Below are 21648 nucleotides of genomic sequence, written 5' to 3'. Positions count from 1 at the left end.
TTTAATAGTGTGGTTATTCTGAGGATTTCAGGGAAGTTCAAATTTAGAATTCAATCTGGGTCGGTCACCAGGGCCAGAGGTTTCGTCTTCCAAACTTTCGGACTTGTTCTGGAGTCCATTCTCCAGGAACTTCTCTCTAGCAGAGTGTATGCTGTTAGAGAAAAGTTCCCTGAAGATGGACTCCAGCATAGGACAAAAAGCTTGGAAGAAAAAACTTCTGTCCCAGTGACCGACCCAGATTGGATCCTGCAACATTAGTCTGGGACACCTATATTTGCCTTCATTTAGACTCTCATTTTTTAGTCCCAGGAAAATGATCTAAAACCTGCTGTGAATCAATCATTATAACCTGTTTAGATGGTTATAAGGTCATATCTGCCTACTGTTCTGATAAGAACATTTTGTCCTGTATCTGCAACTGAAAGCAACTTCGTTAGCAATACAGAGCCTTGGAAAACTCCAGCATAATTGATATCTCAAAACAAAAGAGCTCAGAGAAGTTTGTAACAATTTCCGGCACTCTGTGATTTGAATGAGCTGTCACAGTAGCTTCCCAAAGCATGGGAAGGCCTCATTAGCATGCACAGCCAGTTTCAATAGCATTATCAACTAGATTTTGGACTGAGGCAGTTTTAGCATCCACTCTGGACAAAGTTTAGCTTGCTAACAACAAATTACAATAAACACTGTATATAAACTGTACCCTACAAAATAGAAATTGCAATAGTTATACAGTGCTCTGTAATCATATAATAAATATTATTTTTTAAAAAAAATAGATTTACAAAATGTTAAAAAAAATATTCTCAGCCAAAATTCAGTCTGTAGGCAACATTTCCACATCAAAACTTCAAACTATTCAATAGCTTTCTCTCACACAGCAATAAGCACGCTGCATTTCCATATAGTTTTCAGTTTTTAAATTAAGGTCCTGCTGATTTAATGCCTCCTCCAAATGTATATGCTTAATTTCCTGTACAATGTCATTAGCAGCACAATCAAACATTTTCCATCCACTGAATCAGGAATCCCTTTGTTGAAAGAACAACATTCCTTTAAAAACTGTTGTGGTGAAGTTGTAACTATGAAGGGGAGAAAAACGGGACAGTCCTTTTTTCTGATATGTTTTCCCTAAGGTTTCCGAGGTACTAGGAAAAAAATACAGCATTAATGCCATAAAATGAATTGCTTTGTGGTATGTGACAGTATTAAACATCATAGGTTGAAATGCATACTCACACAGCTAAATTGTACCACATGCAGCAGTTCTGGCTGGGTGTCACCAGTAGGAAAAATAATGTCCTTGTTCTGCTCATCATATGGGCACCTTAAATCTAGGTGAGGACAAATGGGGAGGTGATGTGCATGTATAGGCAGGGAACTTATTGCTTGACACGGATCAATAGAGCACTTAGGAAACCAGTGCAGTGGGAAATCAATATGACTCAGGGCCAGCTCTTACTTTGTGCTGTTTTGCCAGTGCCAAAAAAAAGAGGCAGCCTATCTCACACTTGAATTATTTTGGGTGATATATCTCTCATTTCATTTGTTTTATTATCTTTTATTTTTCTCAATGCACTTGAATGTAGCATATGCAAATAACAATAAGAAATATGTGCAGCTTCCTTGTGTAGGACACATTTTCTTAAAGATCAAGTAGTCCCATTTAAGCTTCTTACTGATTTTTTTTTCTAAAGCAATGATGAATAAGCAAGGTGCATATTTAGTTTCCAGTAAAGGTCAAATATCATTTTCATAGTCTGTGCTCATGCAGCTGTCTAAGCAAAAGCAACTGATAGGAGAGAAGTTTAGTAAAAATGCATTAATTAACATTATATATTGGTGGTACTGTATATCTTACAAGCAACAAATACTATTAATATGCTATTTTGTTTTAATTTGTGACAAATGACAAGTCAATTGTATCTTCTTAGGAATTGATTTTTAAAAAAATACTTATTCAAGTGAAACTCACTGAACTCCAGTTGTGTTTTTGGTTGATGTTATACTGCAGTGCCCTTCAACAGCATATCCATGAGCCTTATTAAAATGATGTGATGCTACACTGAAAAACCATGCATCTGAAATGGTTGGGCCTATGAATGAGCTTTAAATTTCAAACAATGCCAATTATCTGTTAATGCAATCTATTGTACTACCCTTAAATTCAGTGTTCTTAGGTAGGAGGCAAACTACATGTGCATCTAATTATAGTACATCACACTGTGTTATATTTTAGTGGTTGAAGTATTTTCATGCTATTGAGCATGTCTGTTGATATGCAGTGAAATGCAAACGTAAGGCAAACAACTTATCAGAGCAGAGACTGAAAAACCTACAACAGTCTCAGTATTATGATTTTGTGTCATTTCAAACTCTAAAGTAATAAGCAAAGAAAGGAAAGTCCAAGAATGTCAACTAAAAAAGAAGAAGTAGTCTGAAATGTAATTTATGAAGATGATAGTACAATTCTCTACATTTCAGTTCAAATACAGGTAGAACACTGAATAGAATTACAATATTTAAGCAGAACAATGGAAAAGAGGATGAAAGTCTATATAACGGTGTAAGATATACGAATATGCATGCCAAAAAAATCCATCTGAACTACGCAACACATATGGCTGAATTTTGGAGGACGTAACTTAATTTTTTTTTGTATTGCTGAGACATTCCTCTTGCTCCACAACACCTTTCAACTAATCTTACAACAATTCACTAAGAATTCATGGGTGTAAATAATACAATGTACAGGCCAGTCTGCAGTCTAGTGATGCAAACCATCTCTTTCATTAATTGTATACTGTCTTCTGCTTTGCTGATTTATTTTAATATGAGTCTCAGGCTCACTCATCTTTGCATTTCATTTCAGCTCAGGTGAGTACCTATTTTCCCCTCCAAAAAGGGATTTGAAAAGAAGTTTGAACGCCACGCTCAAACACAGCCCAGTGTGAGTTTTTAGCGTGTCAGTCAGTGAGTTAGAGGGAAAGGGTAAAGAGAAGCTAATCAGGATGAAATGAGATTAAAGGCTGTCTAATTTTACAGCAACTGTGATCCATCAGCCACTGTGAAAGTGACAGTGGAAATGAATGATGGAGACAGACAGGTGGGGCTGTACATTTCACTGATTTATCCTCAAATGCACTGGGCCTTATTTTATTGAGTGAACATGACCGCATTTATCATGACTGTCATCTAAACCCACTTCTCTCCATTTAAAAAGGTCACTTTACTAGAAGGAAGTAGGATAGAGCCACTTTCAAAAGTGATTCAAAAATCTAAGAACATGAGTTTATAAAGCTTTGAAAAGGATCTCTCAGCTTTATTAAACAAAAAGTGAAGTGAAAGAATAAAGACCAATAAATAAAGTGGAAAATTTTTAGTACATGAAAAAATACATTTAAAGACAATCGTTTTTTAATCCCAAGGTTTCAAAATAAAGGTGAGTATTGGGCTAAATAGTACCCATTTAGAATTATATAAAGTATCTTATTCTACTGTATGATGAGCTTCTTCCACATGAAGACAAACTTGATTTCTTCCAATAATTCTACTCCTTCTACTATGTATACTGGTTGGACTGTAGGAATATGTTTCTGTCTATAAACTTTAACCAATTTGTGAGTGGGGGGGAAGGAAAAGTATCCAGCCAAAAATCAGGAAAAAACAAAAGGGAAAAATATTTGCCTACTGCATCGTATTTATTGAACTGCTACTTCCAACCTTATATTTACTGTTGGTGCATTCCAACCAATAAAAAAGATAACACAACTTGAAATAATACGTGCTCTGTCACATATGAAATATGAAGTACTTATCTAAATCCTAAGTTTACAAAAGAACTGGAGAAAAATTAGCATTAATGTAGTTGCTAGCTAATTTAAGGATACACATCTTTTTTTGAATATCATGTGAGGTTTCTTTGCAAGAAATATAACAAAAGTGGGAAATGCTAAAGACATTAACCTTTTTATTTTTGGAAGATGGTACTTTAAAAGTAAAATACATATACACTGGCTGTATCTCCAAGCCGTGGCTTTGCCAAGCTTAGCATGAAACAGTACTGTACCTTTGCCTATCTTAAAGAAAACCAAAGTTGGGGTTTTTAAAAATATATTAATGGCCTGGCTCTCTGGCTTTACACAGATGGACAAAGATAAAATCTCTTGTTCATACCTTATGATAGGTTTGACTAATCATATCACAAATCCTCATTGGCCATTCCAACATTACAGCTTACTGTGACATATGAACTGGATATATTGATGAAAAATTATTTTTTAAAAAGTCCTTCTCTACTCAGTGGAAGGACACTGCTTCTACAAAGAATGATTTTCTTTATCACCTTTCCCTGGTAAGATCTCCCTCTTTATCTGTCCTTGAAACAGGATTTTTTTTTAGAACATGGAGGGAAAAATTGGGTTTACTCATCAAAATGGGGAGAAATTATTGTTGAATGAAAAGATATACTAGCAACTTCCTCAGCATATATTATCAACTTAATACTGGCACCAATACGTTCTGCCTTGATTTTCCCTATTCTCCCATTGCTCAGTACTTTTCTTATGGTAAAACAATGAACACTAAATGTAACCAAGATGAAAGGACTACAGATTTTTGGATGATGTTCTAGTGTGCTTTGTGATTTATGGATTATTGTATGCTGTTTTGCTGGAATGGTTTTGACTCAACAATGATTCTTGGAAAAAGTCAATGTTCTCAAAACTTCTCCATTTCAAGACTGTTTCTCTGACTGTGGACTAGTGGTACTCCATAGTTTAAAAATGAGTAGCTTTTCTGGATTGACAGGTATCATTCACTTTTTAATAGCAGGATATAATATGGGAGAACTTCATGTGATGAAGAAACGATATCTAATAGGGTAGGGTTGATTGTTTAATGAAGTACTCATAAAACTGCCATGAATTATTCCTTTAATTGAATTCAATGAACATGTGTGTGTGTGTGTGTGAATGTGCACAAATATGTGTGTGAGAGAGATTGTGAATACTTTTTTACACTGGTATAGAATAACTTTATGAAACAAATGAAACAAGCACTAAACCTTGGTGTTATGTATTCACTCAAACTTCCTCAGTATAATAGAAAGACCCACGAGAAGCTCAGAAAATATTCAGCTGCAAATATATAGAAAAACAAAAATTCTAAGGAGGAATGAACTCTTAATTCTACTCCATAGAACTATAGGTTCTTTTTAAACAAATCTATGTTTTTATACTAACGTTGTTTGGAAACTATTTTCTGTTAAAACATGTAATATTATTGTTCAGAAATAAACTCAAAACAATTTTATAAAGGCCAGTGTATAGAGTGTGTACGATGAGGGAAGTAGTATTTTTCCCAAATAAGTAGCAGCATGTGCTATTATGCAAAAGTTTGAAAAATAGCATTTCAAATTATAAATACTACACATTGTTAGTTGTTATACCCAGTTGTAAAAGAGCAGATCATGAATCACTGATTCAAATGATTTCCACAAAATTCTATGCTGGTACACTCACAAGTAATCCATACAATAGTCAATGGAATGTATTTCCAGGGGAATAAGATCTGCAGTCCTAGACATGCTGGATTCAGTGTTCATCAGATCCAGCAAGTCTTATTTTTGAGTAGCCATATGTGAGGTTTCTTTGCAAGAAATATAACAAAAGTGGGAAATGCTAAAGACATTAACCTTTTTATTTTTGGAAGATGGTACTTTAAAAGTAAAATACATATACACTGGCTGTATCTCCAAGCCGTGGCTTTGCCAAGCTTAGCATGAAACAGTACTGTACCTTTGCCTATCTTAAAGAAAACCAAAGTTGGGGTTTTTAAAAATATATTAATGGCCTGGCTCTCTGGCTTTACACAGATGGACAAAGATAAAATCTCTTGTTCATACCTTATGATAGGTTTGACTAATCATATCACAAATCCTCATTGGCCATTCCAACATTACAGCTTACTGTGACATATGAACTGGATATATTGATGAAAAAATATTTTTTAAAAAGTCCTTCTCTACTCAGTGGAAGGACACTGCTTCTACAAAGAATGATTTTCTTTATCACCTTTCCCTGGTAAGATCTCCCTCTTTATCTGTCCTTGAAACAGGATTTTTTAGAACATGGAGGGAAAAATTGGGTTTACTCATCAAAATGGGGAGAAATTATTGTTGAATGAAAAGATATACTAGCAACTTCCTCAGCATATATTATCAACTTAATACTGGCACCAATACGTTCTGCCTTGATTTTCCCTATTCTCCCATTGCTCAGTACTTTTCTTATGGTAAAACAATGAACACTAAATGTAACCAAGATGAAAGGACTACAGATTTTTGGATGATGTTCTAGTGTGCTTTGTGATTTATGGATTATTGTATGCTGTTTTGCTGGAATGGTTTTGACTCAACAATGATTCTTGGAAAAAGTCAATGTTCTCAAAACTTCTCCATTTCAAGACTGTTTCTCTGACTGTGGACTAGTGGTACTCCATAGTTTAAAAATGAGTAGCTTTTCTGGATTGACAGGTATCATTCACTTTTTAATAGCAGGATATAATATGGGAGAACTTCATGTGATGAAGAAACGATATCTAATAGGGTAGGGTTGATTGTTTAATGAAGTACTCATAAAACTGCCATGAATTATTCCTTTAATTGAATTCAATGAACGTGTGTGTGTGTGTGAATGTGCACAAATATGTGTGTGAGAGAGATTGTGAATACTTTTTTACACTGGTATAGAATAACTTTATGAAACAAATGAAACAAGCACTAAACCTTGGTGTTATGTATTCACTCAAACTTCCTCAGTATAATAGAAAGACCCACGAGAAGCTCAGAAAATATTCAGCTGCAAATATATAGAAAAACAGAAAATTCTAAGGAGGAATGAACTCTTAATTCTACTCCATAGAACTATAGGTTCTTTTTAAACAAATCTATGTTTTTATACTAACGTTGTTTGGAAACTATTTTCTGTTAAAACATGTAATATTATTGTTCAGAAATAAACTCAAAACAATTCTATATAGGCCAGTGTATAGAGTGTGTACAATGAGGGAAGTAGTATTTTTCCCAAATAAGTAGCAGCATGTGCTATTATGCAAAAGTTTGAAAAATAGCATTTCAAATTATAAATACTACACATTGTTAGTTGTTATACCCAGTTGTAAAAGAGCAGATCATGAATCACTGATTCAAATGATTTCCACAAAATTCTATGCTGGTACACTCACAAGTAATCCATACAATAGTCAATGGAATGTATTTCCAGGGGAATAAGATCTGCAGTCCTAGACATGCTGGATTCAGTGTTCATCAGATCCAGCAAGTCTTATTTTTGAGTAGCCATATGTGAGGTTACACTGTCAGCCTATCAAATTAATCATAATAGTTGCAGTATCTTTGCTACCTTGTTTTTTGTTTTAAAACTAGTCATCCCCTCATCTATTGCAATTGTAGAATAAACTATTAGATGGTTCACAGCTGCCTTTCTGCCTATGGCCTACCTCAAGATGATTTGAATTATTGTATTAATCAGAATTTCCAGCCAACCAAAAACAAAGAAGTGAAATGCAACAAAAATGACATTGCTGATTTCTTTCTAGCTGTAAGCTTCTTGTTTGTTCCTCTTGTTCAATTTGAAGGGAAGAAATCAAATGCACTGTACAGGAAACATGTATATTTGGTGCTGATCCTGATAAGTACTGAGCTCCTACACTTTCCATTGATTCAATTTAGCATTAAATCCTAATTATCTGCTTTTCTTGTCTCAGACCCTATGCCAAATTGGATGTGAATCAGTTCTTGATTTCTCTGGCAGTCCAAACACATCTGGTTTTTCATTCTAAACTTCAGTGCTAGAAAAAGAATTGCTTCTGTTTGCTGCCTTATGGCTGTCTCATGCATTACATCTCAAACAAGTTCCTGCAGCTTCTCTGTTAGTTAGCTATATTTTTTTCTGTTTTCTTACGATTGAAATCAAACTGTAAACACATGGCTGGAATAGTAAGACTGCAAAAGTTAATGAATTAAATAAAATAATTTTGCGCTTTTAAAAAAATCCACTAACTAAACACATGAAAATAAAACTGCAACTCTGAAAAAGGGTACCCTTTTTTTTTCAAACAAATAGAAAAGTTTATTTTACAAAAATAATATTACATTAAGCAAAATTTGTAGTGCTGTTAAAACTATGCAATACTTTAGATCTGATTCACAAAAGCTGGTTTGAAATTTGTCAGCACCTGTCTACAAATTATTAAAACAGCTATACATAGCATGTCCATTTATAAGACTGCAAAACTGCAGAAGCATCCCCACAGCAGCCATATGATTGTAGAAAAAAAACATGGCTGATTTAGTGAGCTACAAATAGATAGTGAGTTCATTTTCCTGCACATTTTGAAGCACCTCTTCTGAATACAATTTTCCCACTACATATCACATATGTCTGAACTCACCTTAATTTTTTTCACCCAAGACAAAGGGGAAAAAAATCCAAATTATAGCAGCTCTCCATAGTGCAGAACCATGCATTGGATTCTATATATGATATGAAAGAGATGCAGAGAACATAAAAGGTTCCTGGACCAGTTAAAATTATCCTTCATATTTATGGGACCCTGTATGAAGAACATAAGTGGACTAATGCAATGAGTCTTTTCTTTTAACAATAAAGGTTTAAAATAAAATTTAAAAATGGACTAATGCAATGAGGTCTATATGGGACTGTCCTGGAAGACCATTTACAAGCTATAGCTGATTCAAAATGTGAAGCACAAGTATTTCATGTGATGCTACCGCTCCACAAACTGCACTACTTATGGTTATCTTCTGTTTGCAGTTCAAGTTGTGGATTAGCACCTATAAAGCACTTTGTACTTTATGATTCTTGATGAACATATTTTTTCTTTCACGTACGCTGAGAGCGTATGCATCAAGACAACTTCCTTGTGTGTTCAATCACACTTGGCCAATAAAAAATTCTATTCTATTCTATTCTATTCTATTCTATTCTATTCTATTCTATTCTATTCTATTCTATTCTATTCTATTCTATGTAGCATGTAGCTTAATTGTTTGAGGGACAGCCCTTTTCCAATTGTTTCTGACCGTTGATCTAGTGAGTTCAGGCAGAATGGGTGCACTTTAGATCCCTTCAATTAAACACTGTCATCTCTTGGGATCTAGAAAGTATCCCTTATCTTTTGTGAAAGTGGATGGCTCCAGAGATCCATATGGTTCACATCCTGTTGATATTCAGAAAGTCACTAAAAATTAAATTGTTTTCCCAGGCAAGGGTAGTAGTTGAATCTAAGCTGCTGAATAATAACCTATGATAGAACCTTTCATCTCCATGGCATCCAAATTTTTCACATCTCTTCCTCCTCAAAGATGATATATAAATGTAGCTTCAATACCTTTTCTTAAAGAAATGGGGTTTCTTTGACACAATGTTGAAGAATATCTGAAATTACAAACGTCTGTTGCATAAAAGTGCCACTTTACCCTATTTTTACAAAACTTCCTTCCGTCAAGGAATACAAGATGTTCCAAAAAACAAATAGAACTAAAATAACAACTGAAGAGAGAAAGGCATGACACAGATTATGCCAACAATACATGTCACAACTGGATATGTAGCAAGGAAAAAAGGGCATAAACCAAAAATAGATGTGCAGTTCTTGGAAAGTGCATTTGCTAGCATTACAACATCTTTAAAGCAGGATTTCAAGGGAACAACTACCGCAGTCTATAAATCTATAACATCTATTTCTAAATGGATCAATTTCCTTACCATTGCCAAAATACCATGACAGTTATGCTCACTGTTAAGCTACAGGTATGTGTGTATAAGGTAGTGAAAAGTGCTGCTACAAAAGGCAGCATTACAGTTTCTATTTGAGACCACATGAGAAAAGAGCACAGAATCTGAATTTGATGTCGGCACTGAAAGATGTGCAGCTGGTTTGAGGACAGTAGCCACGAACTGTGTACTTCTAACTTTGTGCCTGACCTCTAATGAAAAAGTGTGTCTGCAGCTCTCTACTCCCAATTGCCTGCTATCATTTTCTGATGTTCTCCAACAATAGCCGTCTGTTGGGAAAGCTTTTAATTTGCCAGCAAATTACAGCACTTGCTAGTGCCACTAGCAATTTGCTTGAAAGTGGTTGTGCAGGCTGGAAATTTGGGGAATTGAAATTCAATCCATATGAAGACACCAGGTTATAAAAGGTTGTCACAGGAGTGCTACCCCTTGCAGGTGTAAACTTGGGTTGTGCAGTACTTAAAAGTCAGTCTCTAAAATATTGTTTGGAATGACAGGTGCTACAACAAACTAATGTGCCCTCGCCTGCAATAGATTGCTAGGTTTGTGGTCCCAGGAAGCATTTCTTGAAGCTCAAATCTGAAACATAGCAGGACCCCAGGATACAGTATAAATGAGCAAAATTTAGAAACAAAGTTAAAACATTTTGCCTCTTTCTATCCTAGGGAAAGGAATGAAGAGAATTGGAACAAATGCAACGAAGTAACTAGATGGATGGATGGATGGATGGATGGATGGATGGATGGATGGATGGAAGGGGTGGGATTTGAAGATGCTTTATGGTGCAAGATTTTTTTCCAAAGTACCAGAGATTCAAACAGATATAAAGCATATTCACCAGTTTTCTCTAACCTTATAATTTGTATTCAGTATAAGCTCCATGTATTTGTCTTGTTGATTGCCATTTCCCATGAAATGGAAATAGGCTTATGTAACAGCCATAGGTTTTTTCGGTTTTGTTTTTCAGTCTATTCCTCTTTTCTTCTTCTTTCATGGTTCTTGAACCAGGAAAAAAGAACTTGAGTCATAAGGAAGCTAAGCAGATTTTATGGCTACTTCTGCTTTTAATACTTTTTATTCATTTGTTGCTTTTTTGCATCCCAAAGACCCAAGGTTTGATTCTTAATATTCTGAAATGGGACTGAAAAAGAGTTGTTTGAAATCTGGGAAATCAGCAATCAGTCAGTAGAAAAACAATATTAATGTTAAATGTTAATGCTGATCTGATACAAAATGGCTCACACTTTAAGTCTATCTATGCATTTCATACTTTATTGTGAACCATGTAGGAGGAGAACCATTTTAGTCTATGCTAGCCAAAAGTCAGAAAATGTTGGGTAACACTTTTTAAAACTAAGAGTCATTAAAGTGTATATCTTATCGTATCAAACCATTACAGTGGCTAGTATTAAAAAGTGCTCTTTTGTAGCTACTATGTTGTGAGTCAGAAAGAAGGGATAAACGTATTGTAATATATAAAACATTTGCACAAAAAGATTGATATTAACATCGCAATTGTTAGCATGACAACGATGCATTTCATCTAGGGGAATCATTGAATCTATTTTTATGTGGTGTCAACAATGCTTCTGTAGTAATGTGGCCACTGCTTGCTCAAGCTTCTAAGTGCAAGGCTGACAGCCACTTCAACAAGTCACTGAAGTAGAAGCCTGATGCTTACAACTGTTGACTTAATAAGTGAGATACAGTGGCTACAGAAGGGCCACTAAGAATTCTTTGCTAAACTAAATTAGATGACCAAATTCAAAGTGTTAATGTGTTCACAAGAGAAGGATATATTAAGAGATTAAATTCAATTGTTTCCTGAATATTACAATTTACCTATTATTCTATTAAGGTAACTTGCTGCTCTTCATAACAATTATTACTACATTTCAAATATTCTAAGGTATTTATAGACTATTTTTCAAAAATTTCTCATTATAAATGAGAATATGAGATATTACTTATTTGAAACTAGATTCTATATTTCTTCCACTTAATAAAGTTACCATGATTTAATCCTGGATGAGAATGCTGACCTAGCCTGTATCACTGAAACCTGGTTGGAAACAGAGAGGCTTTTTGCTTTCTGAAATGTGCCCACTGAGGTTTTGAGTGTGACCCCAACTGTGATTCCAAGCCAGAGGTGTGTGTGTAGCTGTTGTCTTCTGTGAGTCAAGTGACAGCCCGGGAGAGGCTGCATTTCTCTAATGCAGCCTGCATTCCTCTAATGCAGGGGTGTCAAACCCAAGTCCCGCGGGTTGCATTCGGCCCGTGGGGTGGGTAAATCTGGCCCACAGGGCCACCCTGGAAACAATGAAAGACTGGCCCATAGTGCCTCTGCCAGGGAAAACAGAGTTCCGTTTTCCCTGGCAGAGCGCTGCAGGAGGCCATCACAGCCAAAAATGGAGCCTGGGAAGGGTGCCCCTGACACGAGTGATGTTGAGCTGGCCACACCCACCCAGCCCCCCGAGGTCAAATGCAACCCTGATGCGGCCCTCAATGAAATTGGGTTTGATACCCCTGCTCAAATGCATCAATGAAAGCCTTTCCTGCGCTGGGAGGCCTTGCTCACCGTCACTCATGCCTTGGTCGTCTCCAAACTTCATTTGAATTATGTGTTCTATAAGGGCCTGAAGATCACCCAGAAGCTACAATTTATCAAAATATGGTGACACATGTAGTGATGGTGCCCCTAGATTTACTTTTATAATACCAGTGCTGTGCGAGCTACACAGGGTTCTAGTTTCCTTCCAATCTAATGCATAAAATAATCAGGTATGTTCAGAATCCCTTTTGGCATGTGGATCTAGCCCAGAACTTCAAAAAGGAGTTTAATTTAGCCCTTTGCTTCAAAAGAATGGTTTGACTGAAGCTGTGTTCAATTGAAGCAATCTTTCAAAAGCCCCTACATTCTTAATATATATTTTTATCAGAAAGCTGGAGAGTTTTATTTAATATATTAGACTATATTTAGCCACTAATCTGAATAATTTTTTATAATTTATGTCACAACCTGACCATCTAATAATTTGCAAGTTTCATGAAATTCACATTGCATTCCATGTAGCATGAAATTAATAGGAATGACAATCTAAGATGATCCTTACCACTTAAGACTTAAGCATTCCTAAAAATATTTATCTACTTATGTAAAACATGTTTTATGTTATAGTCTCCCTTTTTAAAGAATCCCAGAACATCAAGTTATACTAGTGGAAAGATATTCATGTATTCAGAAATTCCATTCCAACCAATGCAAACTACTTGTCAGTACACTTAGTTCATCTAGATATAAAATCCAGTCTCTCTTGTTGCAAGTATTAACATGAGAAAGATGATATTATAAAAGAAACATCAGTAATAAAATTAATAACAAATAATTATATTATTTTTAATAGAACGCATCCTGTTGTTTGGACAGCAATTTAATTCCATTTTTTTCTTTCTCTCTCATCTAATTGGCTTTTTTAAAATGTTCATTGATAGTAGGGTAAAAAAGCAAGGGTTTTAGCCCCAGTTCATCCTTATCATTTTAACAAGTACAACAAGACAAAAGCATTAAAGTAAAATTAATCATGTCAAAGGATTTTAGCAAAAACAAGTGAGATCATGCAGAAAGCATCGCTTTGTCTACTGAAGTCTCGCTCTGATTAAAAACATATAATGAAAGTAAAAGTGATACATCATTGCCTTAGTGGCTGGAGTTTTTAAAGAACTATACAGCTTTGAATAACTCTGTCTCTTACAGGTGACAATTACTTTAGTTCATTTCCAACAAATAAAGCAATTCCTCCAAAATTCTTTGATAATTGTAATTTGGCTTGATCACTTTAAAATAAATTATTTTTTTAGAACTGAACAAACTGCTGCAGATTTTACATAATACAACTAAAAATCTAAGCATTGGTATTGTATCTGATTTTTATTTGAACAGTTCTATTGATAAACCAAGACAATTTTATTTATTTGTATCCCACCTTTATTATTTTTATAAATAATTCAAGGCAGCAAACATATCCAACGCACCTATTTTCTCCAGAACACCAACCCTGTGAGATGAGTTGGGCTGAGCGAGAGACAGAGTGTAACTGGTCCAAGGTCACCCAGCTGCCTTTCATGGCTAAGATGAGACTAGAACTCATGGTCTTCTGCTTTTCTAGCCTGGTGCCTTAAGCTAGACCAAACTAGTTCTCTATTCAATTTCAATGTTCAACTTTAAAAAAAAAAACAATTTGCTTCACAATCTTACGCATATTTTTTTGGAAATATTCCCCACTGAATTCACTGGTATTTGCTCACAGGTAAGTGGGTACAGATTTGCAGCTTTAAAGTTTAACTAATCACATACTTATGCTGATAAAGGTGCTAACAACGAAGTTTTGTGCTGCTCACTTGAATCACCCAATTATGTCATGGCTAATGGTAATTTATATAAAATGCATGTCCTGTACATGAAACAGTGGATGGGTTGGGAAAGCAGCACTTCCTACTCAAATTTAGTCCTCTTTACAAATGTGGAACTTTCTTCTGCATGAAACTGCTCACAATTTAAATTTAAAGTAATTTAAATTGTTGGATTAGGAGTGGAAACAGATTTGATGCTGAATGATTAATCCATAGTCTAATGGAATCTAATGGAAGTCGAATTTTAAAAACAAGTCGAATTTCAAAAACGAATGCTATGAAATGCATTTCTGCTCAATGTATCCAGTTTGTTAAGGATTTATTGGAGGATACTGGCATAGACCTGACAATTATCTTTTTTGAATTTTTTTTAAACCAAAGTATGTAACTGATAACAATGCACAATTTGGAATACAGATAATACTCGACTTACTACCAAACTTGGGACTGGAATTTCCATCATAACTCATTGTGGTCATAGGTCAAGTCACAATTTGACTGGATCTGATTTTACAGCTATTTTATGATGGTTAGCTGAATCACTGAAGACATTAAGTGAATCATGTAGTTGTTAAATAAATCCATCTTTCTCAATGGACTTTTTTTTTGGTCAGAAGCCAAAGATATAAGAGCTAATATGACAATCTTCAATATTTAGAAAATACTTGCTTCTCACTGCAGATAAGCATGTCAAAGGGTTTGATAAAGCAAATTTAGGTTTTATGCAACAATGCCAACATGGAAGTGGCAGTGATGAGAAGCAGCTAAGGAACCTGGGTGAACTAGCCCTGTTCTCAGAAGAAGAAGAAAAAAGCAAGCTGGATGGTGTTCATACACAATTCCAGATTCCCGTCCAGTTGTCTCATACTCAATGATAGCACCAGGAAGGAGAACTTAAAACTGCTCACAATTTAAATTTAAAGTAATTTAAATTGTTGGATTAGGAGCGGAAACAGATTTGATGCTGAATGATTAATCCATAGTCTTGCCATCTCAAAGTAACACATTCCATATGGTTCATTTGCTTGAGGTGAGGTCCGTCTTCAACCATGGAAACTCACCCTGTGACTTTGTGGAAATCACTTTCCTTCCATCAAAGTCTACCTCAGCTGAAGTTGTTGTAAGGATAAAAATGAAGAGTGATTCCTCCTGTAAGGAGATTACTGTACTTATTTTCTCAGCACTGCATAAGTAAATGAATGGAAATGGTGATGTAGAACATGCTGCTGGAATCAATGGAAACTTTGGAATCACAGACAGCACCTCAGTTGGAACCACCAGAATAGCTGAGTCAGTCAGCTACTTCTTCTTTTTCTTTATATAATCAAAATGATGTTTAGAGGAACTATTTTCTTTTCGTCATGTTATTCCACTTTGATTTGCTCAAAGACAGTAACCAATCAGATTCCTCTGAATGCCAGAGGTCACTGGACTGAGTTTGTCAATGGAGCTGGCAATGGCATTTACTATTGCTAAACCAGCTGTTCCACAGAATACAATAGGCTGGAACAGATGTTTGATTTAAGATGTTACTGTCCTGCAACACTTTCTCTCATAGCAATGCTGAAAAACCATCACTGCTTTCTGGATAGACTTTTAGTAAGAAATACACATCTTCACATGCTGGCCTTCCCAAATACACAGCAAATAAAAGAAATGGGTATCAGATGGCAGCAATTTACAACTGCATTTTTGAGTGTTTGCAAAACAGAGTCCTTACAGTCATAAACTCTTGAGAATGGGAGTAGAGGAACCACTGCAGAAAAGCCTGCATTTCACACTCAGTCTCTCCAAAGTGAAATGAAAATGAAAATAATGAAAGAGATTAAGAGTAAATATAATTAAGCAAAGGAAAGATTTTAAGCTTCACACTTGATGGAAAATATGCAAAGGTTCTCCTGCTGATCAGAGGAAACTGATAGCAAGGGAGGAAAATCTTAGATCATTAAGTCCCATCAAAGTCTCTGCAGCTGTGGAAGGTGCCCAAAATGACTATGTTGCAACACAGAACACAAATATGCAATATCACAAAGAGCAGAGTGAAATCCTAAAGCAACATAGATTACACAAATTATGCAAGGCAAAGGATTTTTTTATTTTATTTTCAAAAACTAGTATAAGCACACTCAACTTGCAGTTTTCTACCCGGTACTGGGTATGCTAGTTTATATGGAAACCGAAAGATACAATATATTTACCACTTTATGAAATAAAGTCAACTGAAGCAAGTTAAATGTTAGCTTTCCCTGTGGAGGTAAAAAAATATGGAAGGAAACTATTCTTCTCTCTTGCATCCACCCCCAATCATGGTTCCATTTGATGTGCTCCATACATAGTTCCAACACGTTTTTCATCTTTATATAAAACAATAAATCATTAATCCTTTATGTTTATGCTTCCTCACTCCTGTCCAATTTCACAGGCACATAAATTCTGAGTCATACTATACATATATTGCTTGTTGAAATTACGCTGATAAGCTGCTACATCAAATATCACATAAAGGGGTTTCTTCATCTGCAATGGAAGTTACCTTTGTTCTCCTTCCTCTTACAAACTAGCTCACATCCCAAATCTACTCCAGAGTCGTCCCCAACTTTCTGCAGCAGATTTAAAGCTGCGTAAATATGTCCGTTCATCCTATTATTACTTACAGATCAACTAGGGGTCTGACACTTTTGATAGAAATGATTTTGTGATGTTCCACTTTGCTCACATAAATTTGTATGGGAGATAAGATACTAGGTAAGATAGTATGAAAGCTGGCTATAAAACTTTGAAAAATTAGAAACTTTGACAGGAACTTATTCATGAGATAACAATCTCATCACCAAATTGATTATTGCTACTGATATCTACTGGTGAAATAAGAATAGACTACATAAGACATCAACAGATTAAAAAGAAAGCTTTGATTTGCTAGATTAAAATGGGAAACTAGAATCACCTTAACATCTTGAATTCCTAAGTCTGGAAAGAATACAGTATATTTACCAAATTAAATCAAATTAATCAATGTCAAATTTAAAAGATAGTAAAGGTACATTTCTAAACCTGCAGAGTAATACACATAAGTTATATGGAGATAAAATTGACCCAAAGAGAAGTAGGGAGCTAAATAATATTTTAATTAAAGATTGCATTACTTTATGCTAATGGCAGATTAGCATAATCTTCTGGGGCCTTGTTCTCATCAGTAGAAGGAGTTAATAAAACTCTGTCCATGAAACAAGTTACCTCAAATATGGCAAAAGACAGAGGAGAGGAAATGATAGAGAGCTGACAAGCATAAAATACATAATTCTTCTTGAACTTACCAAGCCTTCTCAGGAACTGCTTCTTTAGGCCATTTTAGTTTTCTCTTTGTCCTGATTAAAAATAAGCAGAACTGTAGGAAGTTCAGCTTGGCTGAAAAATTTGCAGAGAGTGAATGTAGAAAAGATAACAATATCCTCCACTTATTCCAATCCCTTCTCTTGTATCCTACATGTATATCGCTCAAAGTCTTAACCAGAGCTTGATAAAATAAAATGAATCATTTTTAATTTTTTTTTTTTTAATTGCTAAAATTAATGATAGTTTCTCGTGGTCAGAGCTAGCAAGCTGAAATTAAGAAAGACTGAAGCTATTTTTGGATTTCTTACAGTTGTATCAGAGAAAAGGGGGAGAAAAGGGGCCGTGGTAGCTCAGGCTGGTAAGAAGCCTGTTATTAGAACACAGCAGCCTGCAATTACTGCAGGTTCAAGCCCGGCCCAAGGTTGACTCAGCCTTCCATCCTTTATAAGGTAGGTAAAATGAGGACCCAGATTGTTGGGGGGGCAATAAGTTGACTTTGTAAATATACAAATAGAATGAGACTATTGCCTTATACACTGTAAGCCGCCCTGAGTCTTCGGAGAAGGGCGGGATATAAATGTAAATTTAAAAAAAAAAATAGCTCTCTTAGCATACAAATATAACTACACATTTTAATTTCCCCATCACTTGGGAAAATTCTATTTTTTACATAGCAGAGAGGTTGCTTTAATCTGTTTTGAAGGAGGCAAAGTTGTGCCTTGTCCTCCAAAAGGTAACTCTTAAACTCAACCAACTTACATAGTTATTGTCAGTCTCCAACCCATCGTTTCTTGTTAAGTGAAAACTTAATTTCAACTACAGAGACTCTAGATCAGGGGTGTCAAATTCAGGGCTTAGATCTGGCCCACTACAGATTAATGCAATATTTTACATACTGTAGGTCCATTTAATCTACAAACAACGATATTCTATTTTGTATTCTATTCTGTATCTATAATTGACAGCCATTTCTGTCAATTCGATCACGCGCCCCGATCCCTCAGACTTCTCCCGTTCCCCGGATGGTCATGACCCTCAGAGCCTAGGCCTCCGGCTGATGTTGTGCAATGCATGGTCCGTGGTTAACAAGGCCCCCCTAGTTCGTGATCTTATTCAGGGAGGTTCCGCGGACCTTATGGGCGTTACGGAAACCTGGTTGGGCACAGAAGGGGGCGTGCCCCTTGTTGAAATGTGCCCACCGGGTTTCCGAGCATTCCATCAACCGAGAGCCCAAGGTAGAGGTGGGGTGGTGGGGTGGCGGTTGTTATTAAAGAGAGTCTAGAGCTGAGGGAGACCACTGTACCTCAGATTGCCGGCTGTGAATCCCTCTTTGTGAGGTGGGGTCATAGGTGTCAGATGGGCTTGCTGGTCACGTACCTGGCTCCTTGCTGCGTGACAGCAGCCCTGCCCGAGTCCTGGAGGTGCTTGCTGGAGTGGCAGTTGAGACCCCCAGACTCATGGTTATGGGGGACTTTAACCTGCCATCGACCGGCATGTCATCAACGGCAGCTCAGGAGTTCATGGCTTCCATGACGGCCTTGGACCTGACCCAAGTAGTCGATGGCCCAACTCACATTGAGGGTGGCATGCTGGACTTGATTTTTATCTCTGGACAGTGGTTGAAGGATCTGGACTTGAGAGATTTAGTCATTGAACCTTTGTCATGGTCAGATCACTCTCTCCTTCGCATAGACTTTCTGACCGCCACTCATCACCGCAGGGAGACGGGACCAATATGTTGGTTCCATCCCAGGCGCCTGATGGATCCAGAGAGGTTCCGGACGGAGCTTGGGCAGTTTCCTGAGGGTCTGGCCCACGGCACGGCTGAAAAACAAGTCGCAGCTTGGGAACTGGCAGCGGCTGGGGCTCTAGACCGTGTCGTGCCTTTGCAGCCTCTGACTCGGCGAAGGTCTCAATCAGCTCCTTGGTTTTCCGAGGGGCTGAGGGAGATGAAACGCCAGAGAAGACGCCTAGAGAGTTCCTGGAGATCCAGTCGTTCGGAGGCTGATCGGACCTACCCAGTGGCATTGAGGGAAGCGAGACGTGCCTACGTCTCCTCCCTCATTGCATCGGCAGATAACCGCCCGGCCGCCCTGTTTCGGGTGACTCGCACGTTGCAGGGACGTGCCGAGGAGTTTAGTGGTCATCTATACGATAAAATCATTCAGTGGATTGGGTGGATCCAGATGAGAGGTCAGAGAGCTGTCTTGTTGAGACTGTTTGGGATGAGTTTGACCTTGTGGCTCCCGAGGACATGGACAGGTTATTGGGGAGGTTGAATGCCACCACATGTTTGCTGGACCCGTGCCCCTCCTGGTTGGTACTGGCCACGCAGGAGGTGACACGAGGCTGGCTCCAGGGGATTACAAATGCTTCTTTGTTGGAGGTGGTCTTCCCTGCCACCTTGAAATAGGCGGTGGTGAGGCCCCTCCTCAAGAAGCCTTCCCTGGACCCAGCTGTTTTAGGTAATTATCGTCCGGTCTCCAACCTTCGCTTTGTGGCGAAGGTTGTAGAGAGTGTGGTGGCACGTCAATTACCCCAATACCTGGATGAAACTGTTTATCTAGACCCGTTCCAGTCCGGCTTCCGGCCCGGATACAGCACGGAGACGGCTTTGGTCGCGTTGGTAGATGATCTCTGGAGGGCCAGGGATAGGGGTTATTCTGCTGCCTTGGTCCTATTAGACCTCTCAGCGGCTTTTGATACCATCGACCATGGTATCCTGCTGTTGGAGGGGTTGGGAGTGGGGGGCACCGTTTATCGGTGGTTCTCCTCCTATCTCTCTGACCGGTTACAGACGGTGTTGACGGGAGGGCAGAGGTCGACCTCAAGACACCTCACTTGTGGGGTGCCGCAGGGGTCGATTCTCTCGCCCCTCCTGTTCAACATCTATATGAAGCCGCTGGGTGAGATCATCAGTGGCTTCGGTGTGAGATATCAACTGTACGCTGATGATACTCAGCTGTACTTTTCCACACCGGGCCATCCCAACTGTCGAAGTGCTGTCCCGGTGTCTGGAGGCCGTACGGGTCTGGATGGGGAGAAACAGGCTCAAGCTCAATCCCTCCAAGACAGAGTGGCTGTGGATGCCGGCACCTCGGTACAGTCAGCTGCAGCCACGGCTGACTGTTGGGGGCGAGTCACTGGCCCCAGTGGAAAGGGTGCGTAACTTGGGTGTTCTCCTGGATGGACGGCTGTCTTTTGAAGATCATTTGACGGCCGTCTCCAGGAGAGCCTTTTACCAGGTTCGCCTGGTTCGCCAGTTGCGCCCCTTCCTAGACCGGGATGCCCTATGCACAGTCACTCATGCTCTCGTGACATCTCGCCTGGATTACTGCAATGCTCTCTACATGGGGCTTCCCTTGAGGAGCACCCGGAGGCTATAGTTAGTCCAGAATGCAGCTGCGCGGGTGATAGAGGGAGCCCCTTGTGGCTCCCATGTGACACCACTTCTGCGCAGACTGCACTGGCTGCCTGTGGCTTTCCGGGTGCGCTTCAAGGTTTTGGTAACCATCTTACCAAAGAACAAGTAGAACAAGAAGCAATGGGTGGAAACTGATCAAAGAAAGAAGCAACTTAGAACTAAGGAGAAATTTCCTGACAGTTAGAACAATTAATAAGTGGAACGACTTGCCTGCAGAAGTTGTGAATGCTCCAACACTGGAAATTTTTAAGAAAATGTTGGATAACCATCTGACTGAGATGGTGTAGGATTTCCTGCCTGGGCAGGGGATTGGACTAGAAGGCCTCCAAGGTCCCTTCCAACTCTGTTGTTATATATATATCTTCAAAGCGCTCCATGGCTTAGGGCCGGGCTACTTATGGGACCGTCTGCTGCCACCGACTGCCTCCCACCGACCCGTGCGCTCTCACGGGGAGGGACTCCTTGGGGTGCCGTCCGTCAGGCAGTGCCGACTGGCGACACCCAGGGGAAGGGCCTTCTCTGTGGGGGCCCCCACCCTCTGGAATGAACTTCCCCTGGGACTCCGTCAACTTCCCGACCTTTGAACCTTTCGCCGCGAGCTTAAGACACATCTATTTATTTGCGCAGGACTGGGCTAGG

At 38.1% G+C, this 21648-nt stretch overlaps 1 protein-coding gene and 1 long non-coding RNA gene across 4 annotated transcripts in view; one reads left to right on the top strand and one right to left on the bottom strand.

The window, feature by feature from the left end:
* The window catches only part of KLHL14 (kelch like family member 14), an 86262-nt gene that overhangs the window by 28015 nt on the left and 36599 nt on the right, over window positions 1-21648 (bottom strand). The gene's annotated exons all lie outside the window — the stretch shown is intronic.
* The window catches only part of LOC131196408 (uncharacterized), a 148018-nt gene that overhangs the window by 94442 nt on the left and 31928 nt on the right, over window positions 1-21648 (top strand). The gene's annotated exons all lie outside the window — the stretch shown is intronic.

The sequence above is a fragment of the Ahaetulla prasina genome, chromosome 3 (genome assembly GCF_028640845.1).
Source record: "Ahaetulla prasina isolate Xishuangbanna chromosome 3, ASM2864084v1, whole genome shotgun sequence".
NCBI classification, from domain to species: domain Eukaryota; kingdom Metazoa; phylum Chordata; class Lepidosauria; order Squamata; family Colubridae; genus Ahaetulla; species Ahaetulla prasina.
Note: the sequence above shows the minus strand (reverse complement) of the source record. Positions and strands in the feature narration are given on the sequence as shown.